We start from the raw sequence: 20,763 nt of genomic DNA, 5'->3' as shown, positions 1-20,763 counted from the left end.
AAACATGTATAAATATCATGTGTATTTATATGAAAATAACACCTACCAATTATTAAAAGGGTTCACATCTCAGGTTAAATAGCAGAAGGATTTGATGAAGAGTCAAGTGCTGGCTCTAAACGTAGTAATTTGTATATTCCAGTTGGATATTATCAGTTCTAGAGTCTAATAAAAGCCAAGAGGTTTCAGTGTAGGTTTGTAATTTAAATTCTTTCTAGAGAGTCATCCTATGTAAAGTGCTTATTTTTCTTTTATCACCAGCTGTAATCTATCATTATGTGGTGCAGGCTCTGTTATGTAAACTAGTTTTATGTCGTGCTTCATCCAGAACCAAAGATCTTAAATAAAAAGGGTGGAAAAGCAAAGAGCAAAGTCCTTGGCCAAGACAATGTGATGCTGCTAAATCCTTTATGGAAAAACTCCTGAGACGTGATCATTTTCACATCTTAAATTTTGCTGCCATGAGATAACGTGTCCGCTCTTGCAAAAATCCATCAGTAAGTGTTTGTTATCTGGCTAAAGCTGAAAAGCAAGAGGAGGGACGGGATAGGGAGTTTGGGCAGGAGGGACTTGGACAGGGAATTTGGATCTTACTGCCAAATGTTCTCCAGCAGTGTCATAATAGGGCATCCTCTGTTTGGAGCTAAGTTTAGATCTTTAAAAGGGAGCTCAAGAAAAATGGGAAGAAAATGGGAGAATTGAGCCATCCACCTGAGAGATTTAGGGACCTGCTGCTGAAGGGAATGGGGAAATCTCCAGGTCTGGTCATGTGACCAGAGGGGATCTTCACGCCCAGCTCTTAGGAAATCTGTAACACGTCCTTTGCAGCCTATGGTGAGGTGGTTCAGGAAAAAGTCTGAATGGAGTGTCATAAAGGCAGTGACCGTATTTCATGCAATCCAAGATTTTATACAAAGGTGTTCAAAATGTGAATCTTAGAATCCGTTGAAAAAGGTCTAATAAGGATTTATCAGGCAAAGTCCTGTTCAGGGGGCTCCATTTCATCAGATCATAGAGGGAGCTAGTCTCGTGAAAAGAACATTCATCAGGCTTTTCCATGAGTTGGATAAAATACCCACATAGTACCATGTAGTTCTCTATTCTTTTTCCAGTGTCACAAGGTAGCTTGCCCATAACTAACACAGAGTCACAGGTAGAGAGACTTCCAAAAAAGACTCGGTCTAGACAGTGAAAGTGTGATTTTAGGTTAGTATGAGGATTCCCCTGACCTAACAAACTTATAAAATACAGGCTTTAGACCTGCCCCCATGTGTGTTCCCCACAACAAACCACCAAGTCAGGCTCCACCTGGGCAGTCAGCTCATTTCTCATGAACAGCCTGTAGCTGCAAAATCAGGCACCTTCATTTTTCTTCAGCTTCAAAGCCTATCTTGGAAATATGGTGGAAAAATTTTGACTGTAGCAATTTTGAGAACTCTTGGGGGAATGCTGGATGTGGAAGAATATAGTGGTGCGAAGCTCAGTTTATTTTTGTGACGTATGTTTATTTGCCTGGATGTATTTACCTGGAAACAATTCAGTGCACACAGAGAGGTATTATGTGTATGGCCCATGGGTTCTGCCATAACCTAGCACATAACCAAGGTGCTGATCAGCAGCACACAGTCCAGGGCTGGTCCACCCACTGTTGCTCAGATCAGGAATCTCACACAATACAAGGGACTACTCCGAGCTTTGCTGTTAATGAGCTTTGTTGTTAGACCAACAAGCCACACTGTGCCAGTTAGTATACGGAAATCAGCAGTGGGCTTTTACTGAATGTAGTGGCCTATTGACTATCATGGTAGATGTTAGAAGTAGGCTTGAACTGTTGAATTTAAAGATCCTCGAGATATGGAGGTCAGCTAACATGGTTCAGAAATCCTCGCACCCTTACAGGAGGTATGCAAGAACCTCACAAAGACCCTGAGAGATGGGGCTTGATCCCCTAACAGTCTTCTGTCCAGCCTTTGCTGTCTAGTGGCCTGATGCTTACTAAAAGGGCCTAGGACTTTGCTTCCGGAAAGTTATCACATCTGCTTAGAAGAAACCATTCAAACCTGGCAGTAGTCAGAGCACCTAAAAGAACAGAAAGGCGGGACTTGGTGGACCTCTCTGAACAGGTTGAATAAACTGTTTGGGTCTTGCTTGCTAGTGAATGATTTTTGTTTTTGTTTTTGTTTTTTTAATAAATGTCTGAAACTTGCTTTCATTATAGACTGAGGGCAAAGTTGTGGGGAAATAGCCAAACTTGATCTTCATCAAACATCTTTAAAGGATACAGCCTCTATCCAAAGAAACCTAATTGCATGTGACCAGATTAGGTCAGTTTTCTGAGAAACCAGAAGAAATCATAAAATCTTCTTTAATAGGACTGATTTTGGTGTGTAAAATATGTATCTGTCTTATTCATCCTTGTATCCCCGGGGCAATCCATGCCATCCACATAGTAGGTGTCCAGTATTTACCAAGTGAATCAATGACTAAGTAATTGAGTAAGTTCTTTAAAAGAGCCATTCCTAAAGAGTTGTGCACCTAGCAGTTGGCCCCAGAAGTCTAGGCAGAAAAATTCTGCTGGCTGCTTTCTAAAGGGTAGGCTGAGAGATTAATCCAAGCTGCCAGTGTCTGATGGCTACAGAAATTCATGCAGAAATTCTCACTCCAGGGCAGAAACAAGGTATTTCAGCCTAGAGAGATTTTAATCATTTGTCGCCTCCTTCACAGAGAAGGAAACCCCCATTATCAATGTATAAGTGAGGAGAGGGAAAGGATTGCAAGTGAGAACTTCCCATCAGGAAATTATAGGGCTAGGTCCAAGCTGCTGATTGAAGAAATTGACCCAGTAAGGAAAAATGGTATGTGTCTGTTATGGTTAGTTTTATGTGTCAGCTTGGCTGGGCCACGGTGCCCAGACATGTGGGCAAACATTATTCTGGATATTTCTGTGGGGTGTTTTTAGATGAAAGTAACATTGAAATTGGTGGATTTTATATAAAGCCTGTTGGCCTCTATTTCGTGGGTGGGCCTCACCCAATCAGTTGAAGACCTGTATAGAACAAAAGACTGTCCTCACCTGAACAAGAGGGAATTCTGCAGCAGATGGCCTGCAGACTTGGAGTGTGACATGGGTCCTTTCCTGAGTCATCAGCCTGATGATCTTCAAATTAGCACTGTAACATTAGCTCTGATCTGGATTCACCAGCCTCCATAATTACGTGAGTCAATTTCCTAAAATAAATCTACCTCTATATTATATATATAATCACCCTATCGGCTCTATTTCTCTGGAGAACTGACCTAACACAGAACCAATGAAAAATTAACAATCAGGGATACCATTATCCTCTTTGCTGCTCTTGATATCTGTCATTGTGAATGTTGATGGTTCATTTTATGTGTCAACTTGTCTGGGCTAAGGAGTGCCCAGATAGCTGGTAAAACATGATTTCTGGGTGTGTCTGGGAGGGTGCCTCCAGAAGAGATTAGCATTCAAACAGGCAGACTGAGTAAAGAAGAGCCCTCTCACTGACGTCTGTGGGCATCATCCAATCCGGAGAGGAACCGTATGGAATGAAGAGGTGAGAGAAGGGTGAATTTGCTCTCTGCTTAAGCCTGGACGTCTATCTACTCTTATCCTCAGACATGGACACTCTTGGTTCTCAGGCCTTCGAACTTGGACTGGGACTTCCTCTTTTGGCTTCTAGTTCTCAGGCCTCCACCTTTGGAACGGAACTACACCACCTGCCTTCTTGTTCCTCCAGCTTGCAGACTTTAGGTGATGGGACTTCGCAGCTTCCATAATCACATGAACCAATCCCTCATGATAAGTTCTTCTCTGTATCCCTATATCCTATTGGTTCTGTTACCCCTGACCAATACAGTAAATATACTAAAAGAACTGAGAAAGATACTTCTTACAAGTCTAATATTTACTGAATGCTGACTGTGCCAGGAACTCTTCTAAGCACTTAACACATTACTCATTTAGCCGATTACTCACTATTTAAAAAGGAGACATGGAGACAGCAAGAGGTTGATTTACTTGCCCAAGTTCATAGAGCTTGCAAATGGTAAAACGGGCCTCTGAACACAGTCTCGCTCCAGAGCCTCCACACTTAATCATTATGCTATATTGCCTCACCAAACTCTCACGTGGGACAAATTATTGCAGTTTTTCCCTGATGTTAGTTTTGGCAGTGGCTTAAGAAGTATCTCTAAAGCTATCAGGCACATAATAGCAACGTAATGAATATATGTTGCTGGGGTTGCTGTAGAGAATCAAATACATTAACACACTGTCTACCAGAGCCCAGTTATTGGGGAAATTTACCTTTGTGCAATATTAGTGAGACTAAGAAATCAAGCAAAAAAAATGTGTACCCACAGAGGCTACAAAGTTCCTGCTGAAAACCTATTTGCTTTACTTATATCCTGTAAAGCCTAACTATCATGTGCAATTCTAACAGAGTTGAAATCTGTTTTCTACCTCTGCAGCCAATGAAAGTGGGGAGCTAGGCTGCTGAAGGCCGTCAGTAGATTGACAGCAATGAAAGGTAGTGTCTAGCACACACACCCCAAAAGACTATAAAAAAATCCACAACAGACGTTCCAGTCACGTGAGAGGGTTAGGCCATTGTGAGCGATCAAGAGACTTACACTCATCACTGGCCCTGAGGATAATATTGTAAAATAACTAAGGTTCATAATAATGACCATGAGTCATTGTATTTAATGCAACTATTTTAACACACTCTCTTTAAGAGGCAGGTGTGTGTATAAAACAGTTAAAAATATATTGTCTTAATTCTAAAAGTTATTCTAGCTTGATTCATTCTCTGAGATGATTTTCTGTAGCTGAAATTTTATTTCATTCCTTAAATGATAGGTAACATTTCTCTGTCATTTGCATGGGATTGCCCTGTGGTGTTGTAATGTCAGAGTTTCCAGAGCTGAAGGGACCTTAGAGATGGCATACCTGAGTCCACTCACTCAAGGACATTTAGGTAGTTAGGCCACAGCTACCTCTAGGATTTCTTTATCCTTTGGTCCATCACAGTGTATTTGTCACATTAGGCTATGTTATGCTGCAATAACAAATAATCCCACATCTCAGTGAATCAATACAATAAAAGTTAATTTCTTACTCACATGACAAGTCCCACAGAGGTGGCAGTGAGTTCTGTTCCACACAGCTGTTTAGGGATCCACTGATAGACATTTTATCTGTCTGGAATGTAAGGCCTCTTGAGTCACTTTACCAGGAGAAGGAAGGAGAAACTTTCAGGCACTGCTGATTAAATACATTGGCCCCTTTCACCCACTCTGTTGAGCAGAGAGAGGCACATGGCTCCATCAAAGGCGAAGGCAACTGGAAAGTCTATTCTTCCAAGTGCTCAGAAGTAGAGGGGACCTGATACTGGGGAACACTAGTAATATCTACCGGTATTTCTTCCATCGTATCACCCTCCTTAAACAACTTTGCAAGCAACAAGATAGTGATGGAGATCATCCCAATGATGAAGATGATGATGGTGGCGATGGTGATGATGACATCTCATGTTTGCACAGGTCCTTAAGGTCCAGAAGATGCTTCAACTAACTGAATTTTCCAGACCAAGGAAAGACTTGCCACCCTGACTTTAATTTGTTGAGGGCAGCGATCAGCCAGGTTCTAAAGGCTCCTATTTCTCCCCTTATAAAAAGAGGATGATGATTAATACAAATAATTATAAGACTACACACCACCACATAAAAGCAAGACATGAAATTATTTGTGCCCTTTGAGTACAGCCATTTAAGAATGCCTGCAGTTAGAATAACCCAAGAATGAGAGGGAAAACAAAAAAGGAAAAATGATTATGTTTTACGGAGGTGGGATTTTGAATGAACTTATTCTTTCCTCTAAATTTTCTCCGACCATTGTTTTATAAATAAACATCTGTTTATTTATAAATAATATAAATAAATATTTATATTATAAATAATATAAATAAATATAAATAAACAGATGTTCAAAACTCCTTCAGACGTCAGCACTCTGACTTTCCTTTTACATCCAAATAAAATGGCTTAATTATACATCTCAATATTTTCCTTTTTTTTTTTTGATCCCCAGCATAGATGTGGGAGAAGGAAATTTTATTCCCTTGTTCATTTCCACTTGCCCATGTGTCTGTGGCTAAAGTCTACTCTCAGCTCAGCTCCCTAAGCAGAGATCAACCTTCAAGGCAAAAATCACTGTCTAATTAAGGCTGTTCACTCATTCTTGTTTTGCTGACTCTTTGAAGAAAAAGAGGTTGCAGAATAGCACAGAACACAAAACAACTTGAAATTGGATGTTACATCTATTAAAAAATTTTTTATTGACATGTAGTCAATTAACAATGTTAATTTCAGGTGTACAGCAAAGTGATTCAATTACACAGAGCTATACCCACTTTTCCCCCTCTGTGCATATCTTCCCCCAGAAATCTTTCTCCTCTATCTCTGACCGGATCAAATACCCATATAAATTTACTCTTGCCCTAGCTCTTCTTAATATTTAAGGGAGTATTAATTCTGCATTCTTGTGTGTGGCTACTTGGATTAATAACTGTCTCTCCCACTATGTTATAAGCTTCATAAGGGCAGGGTCCAGTTTTGGTTTTGTTCATCAGTGTATTCCCAGCACCTGGCACAGCACCTGGCTTGTGGTAAACATTCAATAAATATTTGCTGAATAAATGAGTAATGATTGTTAACATGTAGTGAGCATATGAGATTTTATAGGAATTGCGCTTATGTGCTGTGTATGGTCCAGGTGTTATTCTCAGTGCTTTATGTCTATCTCACTTAATACTCATAAAAACTTTATGAGATGTATGTTATTATTCCTGCTATATTAATGACAAAAAACTATGGCACAGAGAGGTTATGTGATTGCCCAAATTCACACAGCTTGTAAGTGAAGGAACTGGGTTTCAACCAGTCTGTGTCCTGAGCCCATGATCCTAACCTCTATGCAAGCTATTTAAATAGATGAATCAGAGAATAAAGAGGCAGACTCATTGAACTGTTTATCCTGTAAAAAGTTCATTGTCCATTTAATTTTTTAGGCTTTTGGAAGAAGATACAGAAGAAATAATTCCCTTCTCTTGTGTCTCTTATATTAATGTGTGCATGTATGTGTGTGTGACTGCACATGAGATAAACAATCAATAAGTGAATATATTCTGTGTCAGGTGGTGATAAGTGCTGTGATAGAGAATAAAGCAGGAGAGGGACATGGATAGTGAAGGCCAGCATCTGCTAGTGTGGTCAGGGGAGGCTTTTTTAGAAGAGCAACTTCCAATAGCTGAGGATTAAGTCAGAGGGACGATGCAGAGATGATAGAGAAATAAATGATTCAACTAAAAGGACATGAGCATATAAAATTCAAAGCAAGCATTTGTTAAAGCTTCTTATGAGCCCAGGGCTGGAGAAAGCAGCAAAATATCCTTGGAGGTCATTTTACACAGCATAGTGGTGTTTGTTCTCAATGCCAGGGTGATTGAGGTACATTAGCCCAGGAGTACCCCTGCTCTGTATTTGGCTGGTTTGAAGGGGTGCCCTCTGCTGTGTGGTCCTGGGCAGGCTCCTGGTGGGGCAGCAGCACTAACCAAAGTGTACAACATCACCATCTCAATGCACCACTGCTTCACTGGACTAAAACATGAATATAATCTTCTATGGTGCCCAGCCCAGCCCAGGTGATTTTGCAAGGGAAATGTGCCTTTTTAAAATGTCTGTTGCTGGGACCCACTGAGTAGGTACTTTGCCTGAAAGATCCATGCATTTTCCTCAGCTGTTTGAGCGCTACCCAGGGGGTGGGTTAAGCACTTAGCCCCCACCCCGACTCAGTGTTGTCTTAGAGGAAAGTCTTGGGGGCAGGATACCTAATGGGAAGTTTTGTTACTAACTCTTTGTGAGAAGATGGACTGAGAGAGCCACAGAATAAAATGTTGTCAAAAATGATTAGGGGTTTTGATTCCTAGAGCAAAGGAATTCTCTTTTAAGGAAAAAAACAATCAAGTAGGCGTTAAGTGGCCTCCACCAGCTTTAGAATTTCTAAACAAGGATGAAATTCACCCATGGGTGCTCTGGGTCTCTTTACTGTAATTACTTCTCTCCACGCTTTTTTTTTGGCTTTCTCTTTCTTTTCTTTGATAATGCATTCAGTAGCAGTACACAAAAGAGCAAAGCCACATCCAGTACAGCTAGTTAACTGATACACCTTGAAGTTTTTGAACACAGAAGAGCTAAATGTTTCCTTTGTGCCACAGGAGAGGAAGTGGGGGTTGGCGAAGATGTTGCACTTTATTAAGAAGCCCATTTAGTCAGAATGATTTCCTGACTGAGGAGGTAGATTACCTGTTCAGTCTTTCCTCTATTGACCTGCCCAAAGGCCATTAAAATATAGATTGTACCTCAGAAAATTGAATGCAGAGATAAAAGTTTGTTAAATTAACAGTTAAATAACAACGCAACAGAAATGTCCCTAACCACTTACTTCCTGTCATCTGTTTCCCTGTCTGTGAGGTGATTCTACACACAGCTCTTGTAAATGTTCGGATAAACTCCCAGTTGTTGCTATTAATGTTGTTGACCATTAGTTCTTAAGTTTTATGGTTTGATTGGAGGAGAAGGAAATGTTCAAGCCTTCCTCCCCCTCAGGCTGGCTTGGCTACCTGTGTCATTTAGGAGACTTTCAGCAGCAGGTCACTGAACATCACAGTTAAACAATGAATCAGCGCATTGGCTCATGAACTTGGGTAAGATAAAAAGTCCCCCAAGGATTGGCTCAGTCCAGTAGCGCCACCTCCATGTCTTAGGATTCTTTTGGCTCATTCTCTGGCCCGTAGCAGGATGGCTACAACCAGTCCAGCCTCAATTATGTCAACATACAGAGGGACAGCTTAAACTTATGCAGTGCTGTATGTCAATGATATCTCACTATAACTGGAAGGGAAAAAAGTCACACCCACAGGCTGAGGGAGAGGGGGTAACATGCAAGAGTTCTCTCAAAAGAGCACAAACAGACAATGCACAAAAGAGGGGAAAATGTTTGCAGAACATACATCCATTCAAGGTCTGGTATCCAGACTGTATAAAGAACTGTTACAGCTCAACAATTAGACGACAAATAGTACAATCTAAAAATGGAAATTGGATTTGAATAAACATCTCTCCAAAGAAGACATACAAATGGCTAATAAGCCTGTAAAAAAGGTGCTTAACACTATTAGTTGTTAGGGAAATGCTAATTGAAACCATAATGAGATAATCGCTTCATACACAGGAGGTTAGTTATTCAAAAAGACACAATAAGGGTTGGTGATGATGTGGAGAAATTAGAACACTTGTACACTGCTGGTGGGTATCGAAAATGGTACAGGCACTTTGGAAAACCAGTCTAGCATTTCCTTCAATAGTTAAATAGAAATTTTCCATATGACCCAGCAATTCCACTCCCAGGTATCTACCTGCCCATGAGAATTAAAAACATAGGCACGCATGAAAATGTGTGCACGATTGTTCATGAAGGAGGATTAATAAAATGGCCACACTTAGGCTGACAGATTGCTCATTCTCATGCTCGCCCTTAAAACGGTCAACTGACCTGACTGATCAGTTGCTACTCACAGCTCCAGGCCCGTTGTGAAAATAAAGCTATTAATGTTACTGTTTCTGCTTTATTCCAGTAATCGAAAGTAATCGTCATACTTGGTTTCTGAGTTTTTCTCGAGGGAGAAGGTCACGGAACTGTAATCTTACAAAATAAGCTAAATACCATAAAGACCACTCCTTGGGAGCTTACAAGATAAAGAGATTGAAAAAGTGGCAACCTCTGGCCTCTATAGCATTGGTCACCTGGAGGCATCAGAAGTCTTATGACGAGAAAAAGGTTCTGTTGATTGTTTTCCATGTGTTTTACTGTTTGAGCGATGGCTACATAATCACCCTACCTCATCCCCAAGATGCATTCACTGTTTTGAAGGCGCTAGCCCTCTGTGAGTCCCCTTTGCCTGGCAAAATAATAAAGCTGTCTCTTTTCTTCTAAGCTCCAAAACCCTGTCTCTAAGTTTCAGTTTGGTTCATCAGGGACAGGGACCAATCTTTTGATAACATTCATATCAGCGTTCATAACATTCACTATACTAAAGTACAAACCACCCAAATACCCATCAGTTGATGAATGGATCACCAAAATGTGGTCTATCTACGTAAAGGAACATTATTCCACCATAAAAAGAAATAAAATATTGATACATGCTGCAACAGAGCGGAGGCTTGAACACACTGTGCTGAGCAAAAGAAGCCAGATACAAAAAGCCATGTATTGTATGGTTCCCTTTACATGAAGTATCCAGGATAGACAAAAGACACAAAGCAACTTTAATGGTTGTCAGCGGCTGCAGGGAAAAGGGGATGGGTACCAGGTTTCTTTCGAGGGGTGATGAAAGTGTTTGGCATTAGATGGAAGTGATGACTGCACAACTTTGTGAGTGTGCCTAAATTACTGAATTGAACACTTTAAAAGGGTAGATATTATGGTGTGTGAATTACATCTCAATTAATGAAAAAAGAAGCATGGACACTTCTTTGCTAAAAGTTCTCGGAAAACCTCTCCTCACAAAGGAATGACTTGAACTGCAGCACACAAACAAAGACCAGTGTCCTGGGTGTTGCCCAGTGTCCAGTGAGAAGCAAATGGATCCTGATAGACTTAGATGCCTCAGGGCCCATCCCTCAGAGGTGGGCTCAAACCTCTAACCTTGTGTCTGCTACGAAGAAGAAAGAGGTGCTGTGGATGTGGAGTAAACACAGCTTCTGTTCTTGTGCGTCTCTTCTCCTGGCATCCTGTATCCCAGGCAGGTCTTTAACCTGCTGTTAGTTTAGGATAATGTATCATAATTGTGTCTTTTCTCTCTCCCCTACTAAATCACAGTCTTCTTGAATGCCAGAGCTTCTGAGTATCCCTAACAGCTAGTACAATGTCTGGCCATGGAAAGTAATCAGTAAATGTTTACTGAACAAATGACTGATGTGAAGCTTGGAAATATCTCCTTTTCTGGCTAATGATCAAAATTCCCAGCTTCAACAATTCCTTGTTTGTATGATGTCATGCCTTCTGATACATCCTTGATGCATTTCCTCCCGAGAGGATAACTATTGAATCACACAGAGTTTTGTGTGAGTTTGTCTTATCAGCTCCTCTCTGACTCAGGGAGGAGGAACTAGCCCAGGCTTCCCTGAAGTAGAGAAACACGAAGAGGAACTTATCCACTGACCTTTTCATTTGGAACCAGATCATGGCCTGTTAGTTTTTTCCTTTCTCTGTGTTTAAAAAGTGAATTTCAAATTGTTTAAAACATACCAATGCTTTATCCAGCTTGTTACATATCTCACACACACACACACACACACACACACACAGAGGTCACATCCTCAGAGATTTCTGAGATAAGAAAGAGACATCAGCTATCTTGAAGCAAAGATAAAGGAGAAATCAGATCTTAGTAATTTAAGACAGTTCTTTGAGATGATAAATAAGCATGGACAAAGGGGGCAGGATAGAGATCATTTATCTTTTAGAGATCATTTAGAACTCCAGCCCAGGGTTTTTCAAAACACAATTTAAAAGCTACCATTAAAGAGACAACAACCCATTTTTAAGAAGGTAGATTTAAAAACTCTTTCCTCCAGAAGACTTCCAAGGGGGCCCACTTGGATCACAATTTGAGTCACTTCTGAGCATTTCCTGCTGCCCAGAAATTCAGTAGCCAAGTACTTCCACGGAGAGCAAAGCTCAGAAGTGAAGGCATTAAGAGAGGGAAGAATAAAAGGGCACTGAAGGGCCATTTCCACTTGCTCATAAATTCTCTGAATTTATGGGTTCGGAAGCTGCTCCCAGTAGCACCAGAATGGCTGTGTCCTGCTCCATCTTTGTCTTGGCTGTCCAGGCTACACATTTTATTCCAGATTTAATTGTCCTTTATTTTCTCATACTGTCTCTTCCCAATCAATTAATAATCAGTAAACATTTACTGAAGCATTCCTATATACAGGTGACGTATTGAATAAAACATGACAAAGGGCTGTACATTCCATTTGGGAAAAGAACGTTTACTGTGATGACTGAGTTGTTCTTAATCCACTAATGTCAAAATGCCCCATGGTAGGAAATGATGCTCAATTGATGATTCTTTTTCTCTGCAGTGTTTCAATGCAATCCACAAACCCTATGTACTCAAGAGTGGACCTTTATGTGCAAAAGTGTTACTCCTCAGATCCGATCTATGCCATATTATGTAACAAATAATTTGCTACAAACATATCCATGGCACAAACCTGATTTTGCCAAGAAAGAAAGTACATCATAATTACTAGGTTTCTCTTTGGTGATTAATCAGAGAACTTTGAACTTGCCTTCCACAAAACATAGAGGACTACTCCCATGCCATTGTAAAATGTTTCACCTCTCCTTGTAAGAATGAGCTGCATGCTCCCTGGTGAAATATTTTAACAGCCTCTGACTCTCCCAAATTGTTTAATACCTATAGGCCAACACAAAAGAATTTGAATAGCTTTTCAATAATAAATGCTTCAGAAGAAATCTGATAATGTGACTATTACAAGGGAAAAAAAAAAAAAACATCCAGGGACCAGTTACTGAACCCGATGTGTAATAAGCACACCACAAACAGCTGCTCTGATTCATGCCTCAAGCCTGTTCTGCTTAAGCAGGTTCTCAAGATCCAACAAGTCATCTGGTGACTCAGGCAACCGCTGAGCAGAAAACGAAATGCTTGGTCCAACCTGTGTTTCTGAAGCACTGACTGGGTGTACCCTCTTATGGTCCAGCTGAATTCTTTTTTTTTTGCAACATTTGCAACAAAGAATTCAATCAGCAAAGCACAACAAGTCTGTAGCATTCCAGAAGGATTCCCTAACCTAAATATGAAATACGCAAGTTACAACTCATCTGGCAGATTGCAAATGAACCTCAGGAGGACTGTGATAGGCCAAGACAATAAAAAGGCTGATGCTGGTAAATGTAATTGAATTTGGTACAGTTTCATCAATTTTTTTACACTTGATAAGATCAGAGCACAAAAATATTTTTAAATTGTGACGGTTTGGGTTAGTGGGATCAACTCAACGGGCAGTCTGCTTGAATGAACTTTACACGCTATTAAGGTTTTTAAGAAAATTACAGGCCATGGTCTACAGTCTGACATCTTAAAGAATAGGAACTCAAAGGATTTTTTATAATCATGCCTCTCATCTTTATTCACTTTTTCACCGTTGGATATGATCACACAGGCAAACACAGATGGGATTTCTGAAAACTCAGGAATAAAAAGAATTGTGAATCATGAGACAATGGCTCTACATTTTAATTCCCATAATACTTATTTTCCCCCAGTTTTATTGAGATATAATTGACATAGAGCTCTGTGTAAGTTTAAGGTATCCCACATAATGACTGTACATATTGCTAAATGATTTAGTACTTTTTTCTTTGTTTTTCTTTTCCTTTAATGGAAGTACTGGGGGTTGAACCCTGGACCTCATGCATGCTAGGCACGTGCTCTACCACTGAGCTGTAACACTCCCTCTACTTTTTCTCTTGTATTTAATTTCTGTATCACTTCATTTCTTAGCCTTGGAAGTTTTTGTCTTTAAAGCAAATACTTCTTGAAGAGCAATTATTAAATTGAGAATAAGAGAAGCTACCAGAAAATAATGACAACTAAAAGAAGTTCACGTCTTTTGTTATTTCAAATACAATATGGGTCCTTAACTATATATTAGTTTTTTTTTAACTGCATTGTTTTGAAGCAATTCCATGTCTCCTGTGCATTTTTTTTAAACAAACAAAAAAATTACAGAAAAGTCAAAAGAATAGTACAATGAACACATATGGTCTTTTTTTTTTTAATTGAAATATAGTCAGTTTACAATATTGTGTCAAGTTCTGGTATACGGCACAGTGCTTCAGTCATACATGAATATACATATATTTTCATATTCTTTTTCACCATAAGCTACTCCAAGATACCGAATATAGTTCCCTGTGCTGTACAGTATAAACTTGTTTATCTATTTTATATATACCAGTCAGTATCTGCACATCTGGAACTCTCAATTTATCCCTCACACCCCCTTCCCCCTGGTAACCATAAGTGTGTATTCTATGTCTGTGAGTCTATTTCTGTTTTATATGTAAGTTCATTTGAACACATATGGTCTTTACCCAAACTCACCACTTTTTAATATTTTGTCACATTTGCCTGATCTGTTTATCTATCTATGCACATACTCGTACAAATATATGCATGAAATGTTTTGCCTTGTTTTGCTAATTAAATTCTTTGTTCCATGTTTAGCAAAAAAAAAAAAAAAAAAAAGAATCCTGCTTGCTATTCATTAAATACACACATACACACATATGGAAGGAAAGAGGGAGAGAGAGATAATTATCATACTTGGGGAAATTAACATTAATTGTATAATACCATTTAATATACAGTCCATATTTGAATTCCCTTAATTGTTCCAAAAATATCTCATAACTGAGTTTTTTTTTGTTTTGTTTGTTTTCCTAATCTGGGTTCTAACCAAGATTTTTCCATTGTATTATTCTTTAGTTTTAATTTAGAACAATTTCCCTGCCTTAAAAAAATATTCTACACCAATGATTCCCCCTGCCCCCCAAGAATCTTGAACCATATCTCACATGTTGAATTTCTCTAACTTGTTTCTTCATTATTAGATTCAGATTAATCAAATCTGGCAGATATACTTATGTTGCTGTTAAAGCTGTATTTAAAAACAAATCTTGGATTTTCTTTATTTGGTATTATTGGCTTCCCCAAACTTCTGGTATCATCAGTAAACAAGTTTGGTTTAAAAAAAAATTGTTCTACATAATAAACAGCATGGTCCTACTACCAAATAGAAGACGCGTTTCTTTAGTATGTTTTGTTTTTGTGAGGCCAGAGGGTGTGTCTTGCAGACTTTCCTTTTAAACCTTCCTAATACCAAGCAAATGCACAGTATTGTGGTCCCCTGCTCTCACTCCTGCAGTGAACACTCATGTGCACATTACACAGTTCATCATCTGTACCTTGAAAGGTCTACACAGTTGTTGAGAACACACATGGTCAAACATCCAGTAAAGAGCGATACAGAGAAAGGTACATGTTGGCTTATGGCATTCTGATCTTAAACAAAATTTCTTGACTATTAAAATTGCCATGTAAGTGTCTTTGAGTTATTGGTCATCACAGTTCAACCTATAGAACAAGCAAAGTTCCCTATGATTTCCTCCACATTTTCTAGAGTTGTCAATGAAGCAGGGCTGCAATCAGAGAACTCTTCACATAATTCAGGAATTGGTGTAAACACCAATAGAACTGGGTTCTCCCCTCCATCAGTACTGTCATGGTCATTGCTGAATCACACTTACTGGATTACCACAAGGTTTATTACTCAACCAGATCATCAGGGTCTGATTAAGATCTTCAACACAACTCTAAGGTTGGAATCTCACCATTTGTAATTTAACATTAGCTTTTCACTTAGGAGAGAAAAAAATCCTCAGATCATGAGACTGAAAGACATTTCAAAAAAACAGCGTATACATTTCTTATCATCAGGTTCAAATTCTCTTATGTGGCAACTGAAAATCTACTCTATTTGTAAAATCCTTTGCTTAGGGGTTTTCTATAGTCTTTTGGGTAAAGTACTCCATTGTCAGGGTATTTCATATTTAAGTGAAATTCTTTCCATTTGTAGTTTAGAGACAATAGCTCTTTTTAAGTCGAAGGCTTTTCTCAAGTTTGGGCTCAGGCTCTTTGCTGCAGACAGAATAAGCAAGGTCTCATTAGCTTTTCCTCATGGGTCTTGTTTCCCAAAGCTTTAATCATTTTTATAGCTTTCCTTTAAACTCTCTCCAAGTTTTCTGTCCCCTTTTAGATACAAAGCCGAGGATTAAATATATTGTTTGCAAGCATATGACTAGTACCAAATTTAGAGGACAATTACTCCACAGTCCTTACATTCTATGCTCTAAGATGTGTTAATAGTTTTCAAAAATGATCAGGCTTTCCATTAAAAACAACCACGGTTCCAAGGAGTAGTCTTGAATATTATGTTGTCATGTTTTAAATCTCATTTGATCATGGTCCACTTTACTGGGACCAAAGTCCACCTAGTCTCACTTTTAGTGAAAAAGTTATTCAAATATACAAAAACATCTTAGAAAGAAGTGTAGGGATAATTCCTACTTAAGCCACAATGCATTCATGTCTTAAGGTCTGGTTACTGCAAAATTACAGGCCCCAAAAGAGCTAATGCAAATTTACATTACTGCTTACTCTAGAGTTAACCAAACAAACCGCAGCAGCCACACTGGTTCTGAAGAAGCTACAGAAAAGTATCTTATCTTTAAAAGGAAGATGATACAATGTTAAAAATCAAGATGAACTCAAAATTCTGTTGACCATGGCCTGATAACAAAGTAAACACCTGGGAAATTGTAGAAATCCTAATCATCTGCAAGTAGAGATTTGCAGTGGGAGATTTTGCATTAAGGTCACACTTTTCATAGCAGGGAAACTCCCTGGTACCCAAGGACTGTCCTTGGGAAACTCTGGCAATAAGCTAATTTTCCTTGCTCGTTATATTAGCCAAGCTATCATTTACTGAGTGCTTACTATGTGCGAGACCATCTGTTACACCGTCTGTCCACATTTTCTCCTTTGAATCATATCAACTTGGTGAGTGATGTATTATTATAGCCTTTTAAATAGATGATCCAATTGAGGCCCAAGTTCACATGGATAGTGAATGTTCAAATGAGGATTCACACCCAAGTGTTTCTGACCCTGTATAGCTACTGTTATACTGCTTTGCGTATATTAAATTTCAGTAATCCAGTAGTTTATTAAAAGTAGAACTCATTCTTAGTTTAAAATGAATTTCTCTGAAGATGTGCAGCATTTTGGTGGACATCCTAATTTAGGGGCCTCACTATTCACTAACAATATTACAATTTCTCTAATTTTCTGGGATATTTTGAATATGGATGGGGTCTACCAAATGAAAATCAGATTTGTGTGTAATTATTTGGTAAAGGTAGGACAGATACTTTTTCTAAATTTTGTTATTTTCTTTCTGCGGTTGGCTTTGTTTTTAGTGGAGAGTTGTATTAACCTCTGCTAATGATTCTGCTTTGATTCCATTTATACCACTGACAGGTGCTTGTCATTCATACTTGGGCCTTCAAATGTAGAATAATTATCATCCCAACAAAACTGTACAATACTGCCTCATTTCTGGCTCTTTTTAAAATCCTTAAAAAAAAAAAAAAGCAATCATATTTGAAGTTAAAGTAACATGGGATAGAAGATCTGAGAAAAAGAGATATATATGCTTATTGAAGTCTCTGGAATTTTCCTTGGTAATCACGTGCATGTCTTCCTTTCCTCCTTGGGGGAACTTTATGAAGAGCAGTGACCCTGAGTTCACTCAAAGGGACACAGAGACACATGGAGCTTGGCTCAGCTCACAGGAATTCTACAGACACACGGAGTCCAAGAAGCAGGGCGACGTGGACACCTGCTGACCCTACACTTGGCTTGTGACTGGTACAGTTTGGAGAAATAAAGCACCAGAGACTCAGATTCACTTTTCCTTTCCTTCCTCCTCTTCCAGAGGGATTACTTAATAGTCTGTGTACACATCCAACACTTGCTTACTCTAATAATAGCCCCTGCGCCTGAATCACCCCACGTCACAGCCTGTCACAGAGTCCTCAGCTGTTTCCACGACTTGCGTGGTTGGCTCTCAGCGCTATCTGGAAACCTCTAAGAATGTGCAGGGTGATCAGTGACTTTAATTTTAACCATGCATGATGTAAGGGATCTTCTATTTATCTCCAGTGACCTATCTTTAAAATAACAGAGTGTCAGGATGAAAGAAATTAGGAGAAAAATTTGATAGGAACCCTATGCAATAGTATATGTGGATGCATGCAAAGGTATTTTAAATATATTCGTATCAAATGCATATTACTACAATTACCGAGATACGTATCAGTTTGCTTTCATAAATGAGACAAATACCTAGGTAGACTAAAACTGTTATTTGATGGGCTTTCTGGGGTGCTGAGAGCGTTCAGTTTCTTGATCCAGGTTGAGTCTGCAAAAATCCATTGAGCCAAAGACTTATGATATGCACACTTTTCTGTATTACATTTCAACATTTTGAGGAAAAATGTGAGCAATTGCAACAGTACACTGTATACACGTGACAATACATATTTGAATGGTATCGAAGATCAACTAATGTTTGAAAATTTTATGAAGTTCAATAGACCTAAATCTCTCATTTAAAGGGGGCTCTCTCTACTTTATCTTTAAAAAATGTCCTTCCCCAAAACCAAAATAACACTTATCTCTTCACAATTATAGAGATGTAACAAACTGAGTTTCAAAATAACTCCTCTCTTTGGTCTTACATATTTCTGTTATTAAAAAAAAATCTTAAAACTAAATTGGTACATCCTCTTTGCAGGGCAATTTGGCACAATCTATAAAAGTACAAGATGTTCATGAATTTGATGAAGTAACTTTGCTTTAAGGATTATGCCAGAAATACTCTGAGAAGTCTGTGGCAGTTTTGATATTCAGTTATTCATACACTCAACATTCAACTGACATAAATTTATTGGGTACCTACAGTGTAATAGGTGTGGGGGTGTGTTCTAGAGATAGATTAGTGAACGAATCAGCTGTAGTCCAACTTTAATGAAGAATGGTCACAAAGTTTCTATTCCAGAAGACTGCATAGATATCAAACAACAAATCACACTATTCATGATTTTTTTAGACATTTAATTTAAAATTACAAAAAAGCCCCCAAATACAACAAATTATTCAAATTATATTTAATTACATATTATTTAATTCCAAATGAAGGAGAAGTACATTACATATTATTTAATTCCAAATGAAGGAGAAGTACAGGCCACGATGAAAACATGTAATTAAAGGATGTGGACCAGTCTGGATAAGTGAAATAGAAATAAAATTGGAATGACATAAAGTTCGTGACAGGTTAAAAGTTTACAACCATTTTGACAAATCTGTAAATAGACTCATATACCACTCTCAAAGAATTAGATAGCTCAAAAGTATGTAAATATGTCCAAGATACATTATAAATTTGAAAAAACAAGTTGCAGAATAGCATGTGCTGTGGTATTATAAGATATTTGTAAATGAAAATAATTATACAGTTATATATAAAATACTTAATAAAAATATAAAATACAAATGTTTGTGTGTGTGTTTGCATGTGGCTGGATGCTCAGCATAATCTCCTCTTCACTTTTGCCTGGGCATCTGTATAGTGTTTCCCAGCTTTCCCTGCAGTGAGGTGTGGTCAAGTGACTGTAGTCTCACAATAGAATATGGCTTGGAGTAGTGGGTAGGGCTAGGGTCTTGGACAGAGGATGTACCTCCTCCACTTTCTTTTCTTCCTTTCCACCAATTGGAACCACCTGATTAGAGACGGTGGCATCTCTCTATGCAGACAATGACAATATCATGGGGATGGCAGAGCAATGACTCAGAAGGAACCTGGGTCCTTGAATGACCATATGGAGCAGAATATCCCTAACATCTAGAAACTTCCCTAACAGGTAGAATTTTCACTTTAGTATTTTTTTAAGAAAGACTTTATTTTCTTAAGCAGCTTTAGGCTTATAGAAAAACTGAACAGGAATTACAGAGAGTTCTCACAATTCCCCCACCCCACCCCCTCAGTTTCCTCTATCATTAACATCTATTATTAACATCACACAGTAACATGGTATATTTGTTGCAGGGGATGATTACTATTAACTAAAGTTCATAGTATTCATCAGGGTTCATTCTTTGTGTTGTAGATTCTATGAGTTTTGACAAATGTAAGATGACAAATATCGACCACTACAGTAGCATACTGAGTAGCTTCATTTCCCTAAAAATGCCCTGTGTTCCACCTAGTCATCCTTCCCCTACCTGCTCCCCCACCCCCCATGACCCCTGGCAACCACTGACCATTTTTCTGTTCCCATAGTTTTGCCTTTTCCAGAATGTTATATACAGTTGAAATCACATCGTATTTAGCCTCTTCTCACATTGGCATTTTTAGCTATGAGAAAAATAAACCTCTGTGCTTTTAAAGTCATTGAGTCCCTTTGTAGTAACAGCTTAGTCTTTATCCTAATGAAGTTAGTCTAGGCATGGAACAAATTTAGAAGACTGTACACTACATTAATAGAGACTTTGTCCGTGGGTAGTGTTTTGGGAAGTTATCACTTTAGGATATTTATTTTACTGACCAAGATTCTCTTCTTGACCTAAATTTAATCAGGCTCTTCTAAGGCTTCTGCTCAACTAAGCCTAATCTTGAGTTTCCCTCTCTGTCTTTGCAGAACCCAGTTTGAGCAAGAATGCTGCTAGGTCAAATTAAAGAAAATCTCCCATCCTTGGTTGCTGATCAAATTCCTCATCCTCCACCATCTATATTTTATCATTCTGGCCTGCTGTCAGCAAGAATTCTCTTGGATCCATTATGAATCCCCTACCCTTGAGGTTTCCATTTAGTAATTTTCCATCCACTGACACCCCAGCCTGCTCTTTGCATGTAAATCCCCACTTGTTCCTGTTGGAGTGAAGTCTCACTTTT

This window comes from Camelus bactrianus, chromosome 35 (genome assembly GCF_048773025.1).
Source record: "Camelus bactrianus isolate YW-2024 breed Bactrian camel chromosome 35, ASM4877302v1, whole genome shotgun sequence".
Taxonomy (NCBI): Eukaryota; Metazoa; Chordata; class Mammalia; order Artiodactyla; family Camelidae; genus Camelus; species Camelus bactrianus.
Note: the sequence above shows the minus strand (reverse complement) of the source record.